Source organism: Babylonia areolata, chromosome 14 (assembly GCF_041734735.1).
Source record: "Babylonia areolata isolate BAREFJ2019XMU chromosome 14, ASM4173473v1, whole genome shotgun sequence".
In the NCBI taxonomy this organism is placed as follows: domain Eukaryota; kingdom Metazoa; phylum Mollusca; class Gastropoda; order Neogastropoda; family Buccinidae; genus Babylonia; species Babylonia areolata.
The window spans coordinates 33,496,562-33,505,836 of NC_134889.1; positions in this window are offsets into that span (position 1 = coordinate 33,496,562).

Genomic DNA, 9,275 nt, shown 5'->3' on the forward strand with positions numbered 1-9,275 from the left:
CTCCACAGCTTGGACACAGGCTGCTCCTCAACGCCTTCACAGCTTGGACACAGGCTGCTCCTCAACGCCTTCACAGCTTAGACACAGGCTGCTCCTCAGCGCCTTCACAGCTTGGACACAGGCTGCTCCTCAGCGCCTTCACAGCTTGGACACAGGCTGCTCCTCAACGCCATCTTCACAGCTTGGACACAGGCTGCTTCTCAGGGCCTTCTCCACAGCTTGGACACAGGCTGCTCCTCAACGCCATCTTCACAGCTTAGACACAGGCTGCTCCTCAGCGCCTTCACAGCTTGGACACAGGCTGCTCATCACCGCCTTCACCACAGCTTGGACACAGGCTGCTCCTCAACGCCTTCACAGCTTGGACACAGGCTGCTCCTCAGCGCCATCTTCACAGCTTGGACACAGGCTGCTCCTCAGCGCCTTCCCCTCAGCTTGGCTGCCCTCCACGGTAGCGCCATCATCGGTTACTGCTGCTGTTGCTGTTGCGGCTGGTTCTCGGCCCAGCGCCCACCCACAAGCTCTTTAAACCATAATAAAAAATGCTTTCAGTTCATCTTGGCTATGTACGTGTTTAGGCTTGTCTCCGTATTGTCTTGTCCGTAAGTCCCGTCAGTCACATGTGTGTGAGTGGGTGCATGTGTGCCCTGTACAATTTCACTAACTTCCCTTGGTTCAGTCACGCATCATCCTCATCATCAATTTACCAGTTATAAAGTCATAATTCCTTAGCTATCGTAGCTAGAATTTGATTTTAAAGATCTTTTCATAAACCAACATGAAAACAGGTGTAACAGACCACTCATAGTATGGCTATAACAGACCATTCATAAAAAGGTTGTAACAATCATAAAAGGGCTGTAATCGACCACTCATTAAAGATCTTTTAATAAACCAACATGAAAAAAGCTGTAACAGACCACTCATTTATATAAAAAATAAAATAAAAAAGTTGTAAGAGGCCACTCATAAAAAGTCTTTAACATACTACTCATAAAAAGGCTGTAACAGACCGTCATAAAAAGGCTGTAACAGACCGTCATAAAAAGGCTGTAACAGACCACTCATAACAGGCTGTAACATATCACTCATAAAAAGGCTGTAACAGTCCACTCATAAAAGGCTGTAACAGACCGTCATAAAAAAGGCTGTAACAGACCGTCATAAAAAGGCTGTAACAGACCACTCATAAAAGGCTGTAACAGACCACTCATAAAAGGCTGTAACAGACCGTCATAAAAAAAGGCTGTAACAGACCGTTATAAAAGGCTGTAACAGAACACTCATAAAAAGGCTGTAACAGACCACTCATAAAAAGGCTGTAACAGACCACTCATAAAAGGCTGTAACAGACCGTCATAAAAAAGGCTGTAACAGACCACTCATAAAAGGCTGTAACAGACCACCCATAAAAAGGCTGTAACAGACCACTCATAAAAAGGCTGTAACAGACCGTCATTAAAAAAGGCTGTAACAGACCACTCATAAAAAAGGCTGTAACAGACCACTCATAAAAGGCTGTAACAGACCACTCATAAAAGGCTGTAACAGACCACTCATAAAAGGCTGTAACAGACCGTCATAAAAAAGGCTGTAACAGACCACTCATAAAAGGCTGTAACAGACCTCATAAAAGGCTGTAACAGACCGTCATAAAAAAGGCTGTAACAGACCACTCATAAAAGGCTGTAACAGACCGTTATAAAAAAAAAAAGGCTGTAACAGGCCACTCATAAAAGGCTGTAACAGACCGTCATAAAAAAGGCTGTAACAGACCACTCATAAAAGCTGTAACAGACCGTTATAAAAAACGAGAGCTGTGAACAGACCAATCATAAAAGCTGTAACAGACCACTCTAAAAAGCTGTAACAGGACCGTCATAAAAAAGGGCTGTAACAGACCGTCATAAAAGGCTGTAACAGACCATTCATAAAAGGCTGTAACAGACCACTCATAAAAGGCTGTAACAGACCATCATAAAAATCTTTAACATACTACTCATAAAAATGCTGTAACCGACCAAAATTCAAATGTCACCTGAATGAATCACGATCACATTGTATTCTAAACTTCCACAGCTGTATGATCCTCACATACACGTTCACAACAAAAAGAAAACTGCTTTACTGAAACTAGTGAAAGCTGTCCAGAAAACAACATTTCGATGGTATACCCACATTGACATCATAACATCGGTTAAGACACTTCGCAAAGCGTTAGAAGTAATCGTGTTTCAGGTTGTGCCCGAGTATCAGTTTCAGTAGCTCAAGGAGGCGTCACTGCGTTCGGCCAAATCCATATACGCTACACCACATCTGCCAAGCAGATGCCTGACCAGCAGCGTAACCCAACGCGCTTAGTCAGGCCTTGAGGGGAAAAAAAACTACTACTAATGATAAAAATATTTATAAGGTGCAAAATCTTGATGAAGTCAACTCTATGCGCAAGAAAAAAGACAAGAAAAAAAAGACAACAATGATGATAAATAAGCAAATAAATGTAAAACATGCAGACACACATTCACAAATACACACGCACACACACACATGCATAACAGATATGCAACAAACATGCAGTTTCACAGATATGAAAGCACAATCAGATACACATAAACGTACATGAGCCCCAACACACACACACACACACATTCATATTCATTACCCTGCACCACCACCCCTGGTCCACACACTCATTTCTAGGTTACGTATCGTAGCTTCCACGGCACACACACACACACACACTTAACTTGTATAAGCACACACACATACGCCCATATCGCCCACCCCCAATCCCACACACATAATGTTCCAATATTCCGTTGCTCCCACAGTGTAGACATGCATACACACACACACACACACACACACACCTCATCCTCTAAAGAAATGTGCCCGAATATGTAAGAATCCAGATGGTTGTTCCCGAATGTTCGTCTTATTCTGACCTATCCAAAAGACAAAAAATCTTTGAGAACAGACTGTCCATAACGAACAGGTCAGAATAAGGATCGCTTCAAAACTCAAGAGCAAATTGGCTAATTCCGTATTTGAATTGTTCACAGTTTACAGTATGAAACAGTCCCCTCCGACTTCTCCGTCTGTCTCCCTTTGTCTGTCTGTCTGTATGTATGTATGTTTCCCTCCATCATACCCCCACGCCCCTTTCAAGCCTGTTATAACGATGAGAGGTTCATGTACCCATATGCAGGAACAAAATTATTTCCCATCGATTTTGTTTCTGGGTGCTTTCTTTTCTTTCGCTTTTTTTTTTCTCTCATATGTGGACGTTGTTTTCGCACAATGAGTGTTATTAGCGGGCGGGCAACCACCACCACACCATCCCTATCCACACGAATAGAATTCAAAGGGTTAATTGATCAAATGAACCAGTCCTGCCCGACCTACGATTTCTCTTTCTGTCAGTACGAGTCTGTCTGCATTGTACGCTTCTGTGCACTTATTCATCTCTCTCTCTCTCTCTCTCTCTCTGTGTTCTCATTTCCCCATCCAACTCACCGGTTTTTACCCAGTCAATATGCTGGGCTTTAAAACATTCGCATTGTCTTAGATGATTTGCACTCATTAAAGAAGTTTCTGAACAAACAGTCTGCGCACATGCGCACACACGACCGCATATGTAAAACATAACACACACGTATGCACGCACGCGCACTTGGCACGAACACACACAAACACACACACGAATACATGAGGGTCCAGTCGCGTGCGCATTCGCACACACACACACACACACACACAGACACAGACACACACACACACATACAGATAGATAGACAGATAGATGCAAACAGATACTTACGGACACAGACACACATACGCGCGCGCTTGCGCTTACAAGCACACACACACGCACGTACATACACATACAGGCGCACGCACGCAAGTACGCAAATAGCTCACTTGTCATCCAGAAACCATTTACTGTTAATAACAACCCCATTATTCTTCCATTTCCCTCTCTCTCACCCTCACCCCCCCCCCCCCCCCCCCCTCAACCCCCCACTCACGGAGTGTATAGATAAACTCTTTATAACCAGGTGCACAAAGTCTTCGTGATGGTTGTATTCTGGAGATGAATCTGATTCCAGTCGTTGGTCATGTTGTGAGATTGCCATTGTGGTTTTGCTTCCTTCAAACTTTGTTGGTTCGAGTTTAATTTGCTTCCTTCAAACTTTGTTGGTTTGAGTTTAATTTGCTTCCTTCAAACTTTGCTGGTTCCAGTTTAATTTGCTTCCTTCAAACTTTGTTGGTTCGAGTTTAATTTGCTTCCTTCAAGCTTTGCTGGTTCGAGTTTAATTTGGTCCTTCAAACTTTTTTGGTTTGAGTTTAATTTGGTCCTTTAAACTTTTTTGGTTTGAGTTTAATTTGGTCCTTCAAACTTTGTTGGTTCGAGTTTAATTTGCTTCCTTCAAACTTTGTTGATTCGAGTTAATTTGGTTCCTTCAAACTTTGTTGATTCGAGTTTAATTTGGTCCTTCAAACTTTGTTGATTCGAGTTTAATTTGGTTCCTTCAAACTTTGTTGATTCGAGTTTAATTTGGTCCTTCAAACTTTGCCTTCAAACTGTGTTTGGTTCCGACAACAAGTGCTTTTTTAATTGTTGTTTTTCTACCTGACTGAATAGCTCTTTATGAATGTAGACCAATAGAAATCTTTAGCATATGGTGTGCAAAGGTGTGCAATTTCAGCTAATTTTCGTACAGTAGAGATGAAATCGAACAAATGAATAAATAAACAATCAAATAAATGAATGAATGAATAAACATACAAATAACTGAATGAATAAATAAACATACAAATAAATGAATGAATAAATAAACAAGGAGAAAGGAAAACAATGAGTAGTTTGGTAACACTCTCGGATTCTACATTCTCATGGGCATCAGCGCGGTACAAACCCACATCCAGCTATCCGATCCACTTTCCCATAGGAAATAACACCATGAACGCTACCGCTTCTGCAGAGCTTTTCAATGCCGTCACAACCATTCTGTGGTATACACTGCCTCCCTTGCAGCTGGTCTTCGGGACGTTCGGCAATGTGATGATAGTGGTGGTGATGCGAGGGATGCGGGCTTCACAGTCCACTGCTTGTTTGTCTTTGTACTTCACTGCTCTGGCCGTGTCTGACCAGTGCCTGCTGACGATGTTCATCCTACGTTTCTGGTTTGATTACGTGTTTTCGTGGCCTTCGTCATTTTTCAATTACGACTTTTTGTGTACGATCCCAGAGTTTGTGTTTTACACATGTCCTCTTACGTCAGCGTGGTACTTGGTGTCGATGACGTATCAGCGAGTGACGTCAGTGGTCTTACCGCATCGTGTTGGGGTTCTGTGCACTGTGGGGAGAGGAAAGTGCGTGATTGCCGCGATAGTGGTGATTGCTTTTTCCATGAACTTACACATTCATTTTACGTGTGCGTGTTTGCCTGGCCACATTGAATGTCAGTACCGGGAGAGGTATGCGGAATACATATACATCTTCACGTGGCTGGACCTGTTCTGGGCATCAGGAATCCCCTTCACGTTGCTTTTCGTGGGAAACTCTGTCCTCATACTGCAGCTGGTAAAATCCATGGCGCTTTCTCGGAAAATGAGAATGACTGACAATAAAGAGGCAGCATCGGGAAACAGCGTGGTGTATTCCATGACAGTCACCCTCATTCTGACCTCAGCAGTGTTCATGATACAAACACTGCCCATATGTATTTTCCACGCCTATCTGAGGACACTCGATATCGATACTGCCGACGACGACTTTCAAGCAGTGTTGAACCTGACGTGGACGATCACTCTCTTTCTCTGGTCCAGTGCCAGTTCGTCCAATTTTTACCTCTATCTGTTGGGTGGCAGCAAGTTCCGACAGGAATCCAAACGATACTTGTTTTGTCAGCAGAAAAGACAATTTGAAAAGAACTGCGGCACTGCATCGCTTCCGAAGCATGCAAGTGGCATTCAAAAGTAGGTATACTGACTGACAAGCATTATAGCTGTGTATTGTCGGTATTACATAGAACTAGATTACGGCATATTGCCATGTGTGTGTAACAAGAAACCTGCTTTCTCACTGAACTAACTCAGTGTAGTTTAAATGAAATAGATTTTCATTCAGTGCGGTTCATCAAAACACACACACACACACACACACACACACACACACACACACACACACACACACAAACTTATCGATAAATAAAATGATGGAAAAACGAGACATCTAGCTTTTTTGAAAGACTCAGTGAGGTATGACATCACTTTTTTTTAAAATATTTCCAGTCAACTGCCACAACTGACTGATTATAGCCATAAAATTACATGAAAATCCATATCGATCAATCAGTATCATCCGTGCCTGACCCTGACCATGGAAATGCTATTTATGAAGAGCTATAAGTTAATGTGACACTTCTGCAAACTAAAAACAGTCTATATAGCCTTGTGCCAAACGTCTAGAAATAAATAAGTAAATAGATAGATTAAAAGACCGGGTCAAAAGAAAGGAAATACAATGCCTTCATCTTTGACAGTGGATTTCTTCTTTTTTGATGCTGACCTTCCTTTCTTTGTTTCTCATGTCATTATTGCTCACTTACCATGTCAAATCCATTAAATCGGAACGGCGGGTCTGATCGTTCTTTCCAAGCCTTTGTTTATCACAGCTCCATGGCCTTGTGACAGACGTCTAAGTCTATGTAGCCTTGTGACAAACGTATGAGCCTATATAGCCTTGTGACAAACGTCTAGAAATAACTAAGTAAATAGATAGATTAAAAGACCGGGTCAAAAGAAGGGAAATAAATGGTTGCAGATTTGTTTCATTTCTAATTTTGTGACTGTTGTTGAGAATGAGAAGGCATCCAAGAAACTACGAAGAATCGTTTTACTTGATGTTGTGAAGCGAGTATACTCTTATGTTACGTTCATATGCTTTGTCTTCAACAATATTACTTTGGGGATACAAAATTTATTATGTTTGATATTGTTCCTCCTCCTCCTCCTCCTCCTCCTCATCATCATCATCATCATCTCATTCTTGTTTTTCTTCTCCACATCGTTATTAGTATTCAGTTTTGTCGCGCATGTGAGTGGGTGTCAGCTGACTGCGAGTTTTAGTTTTCCCATGTTAACATTACTGCCAGTGTTGTTGTTGCCGCTATTACCGTGTTCAAAGATATTAAAGGGAAGTGGGGGGTATGAGACAGGGGAGCATAAACAAGTACTTCAATTGCAGCATTGTCTTTGGAATGGTGTCGAATGCAAGTGCTACTTTCAGTACTCGGCATATCTCGAACATTACCTCTGGGATAGGAATCAATCAGTGGACATGCATGCAAGGTACCTGACTCAGAGACACAACTTACAGTTCTGCCCTTGTTGCCACGTTTGGTCATCGTGTAGAGATGTCATCTCACTGAGATTAGACAGAGCTTACAGGTCAGGATGACAGTCATCACTCTGTATTTATTTCTTCTTCCTCTTGGCACTGCTTTACTGATGTTTAACGAATGTTTAATTTAATTTAATATAATTTTATTTTATTCATTATTATTTTTATTTTATTATTAATTTTTAATTTTTGTTATTTTTATGTTATTTATTTTATTTTATTTCATTTTTTAAATATTTTGTTTTATTTTTAAAATTAATTTACTTATGTTTCATTTTATTTTATTATTTATTCATTTATTTGTTTATGGTTTTTTTGGGGTTTTTTTTTCTCAAGGCCTGACTAAGCGCGTTGGGTTACGCTGCTGGTCAGGCATCTGCTTGGCAGATGTGGTGTAGCGTATATGGATTTGACCGAACGCAGTGACGCCTCCTTGAGCTACTGATACTGATAGTGATAAGGAAATTACTTCCACTACTGATGAATGCACTAACAGTAGTAACTGCCTTGCCAGCCCATGCCACACTGATATGATCTCATTCCATCAAGGTTCAACAGACAGCAATTTGCTCTGGCGTCGTACTGTTGTCACGTGCAGTCCCCACGGGGAGCAGCCCGAATTTTACACAGAGAAACCTTTTGTGTCAAAAAAAAAAAAAAGAAAAAGAAGAAGAAGAAGAAAAAGAAAAAAAAAAGAAGAAAAAAAAAAAGGAAAAAAAAGCAGAAAAAAGCAGTGCAATATGAAGAAACCGAAAAGTAGATGAACATAGTGGACAAGAAGAAAATGTGCACATAACCAGTAAATAAAATACTCCAGCCTTCCACCTCATGCTTGGAGGTCCCAAAAGATACAAGGGAGATAATGATAAAGAGAGAACACAGAACTCAAAACTTTTAAAAAAATTTTTATTCAAGGATTAAGAAATTGATATCCCCGTTGTTGTCTTTCTCCTACACGAGTCTGAAGAGCTGTGATGGTGTCATCAGAGCTGGGAACTGATGGACTGTCAGAGGGGTGAAGACAGCCACAGTCCTCTGCTTACGTACAGACACAGTCCTCTGCTGACGTACAGACACATACGTACAGACACAGTCCTCTGCTTACGTCCAGACACAGTCCTCTGCTTACGTACAGACACAGTCCTCTGCTTACGTACAGACACATACGTACAGACACAGTCCTCTGCTGACGTCCAGACACAGTCCTCTGCTGACGTACAGACACAGTCCTCTGCTGACGTACAGACACATACGTACAGACACAGTCCTCTGCTGACGTCCAGACACAGTCCTCTGCTGACGTACAGACACATACGTACAGACACAGTCCTCTGCTGACGTACAGACACATACGTACAGACACAGTCCTCTGCTGACGTACAGACACAGTCCTCTGCTTACGTACAGACACAGTCCTCTGTACGTACATACACAGTCCTCTTCTTACGTACATACACAGTCCTCTGCTGACGTACAGACACATACGTACAGACACAGTCCTCTGCTGACGTACAGACACAGTCCTCTGCTTACGTACAGACACTGTCCTCTGTACGTACATACACAGTCCTCTGCTGACGTACAGACACAGTCCTCTGCTTACCTACAGACACATACGTACAGACAGTCCTCTGCTGACGTACAGACACAGTCCTCTGCTTACCTACAGACACATACGTACAGACAGTCCTCTGCTTACGTACAGACACAGTCCTCTGCTTACCTACAGACACATACGTACAGACAGTTCTCTGCTTACGTACAGACAGTCCTCTGCTTACGTACAGACACAGTCCTCTGCTTACGTGTACGTGTAGTGGTCATCCGTAGTGACATGGCCACTGTTCGTACAGATCAGGACCGTGTC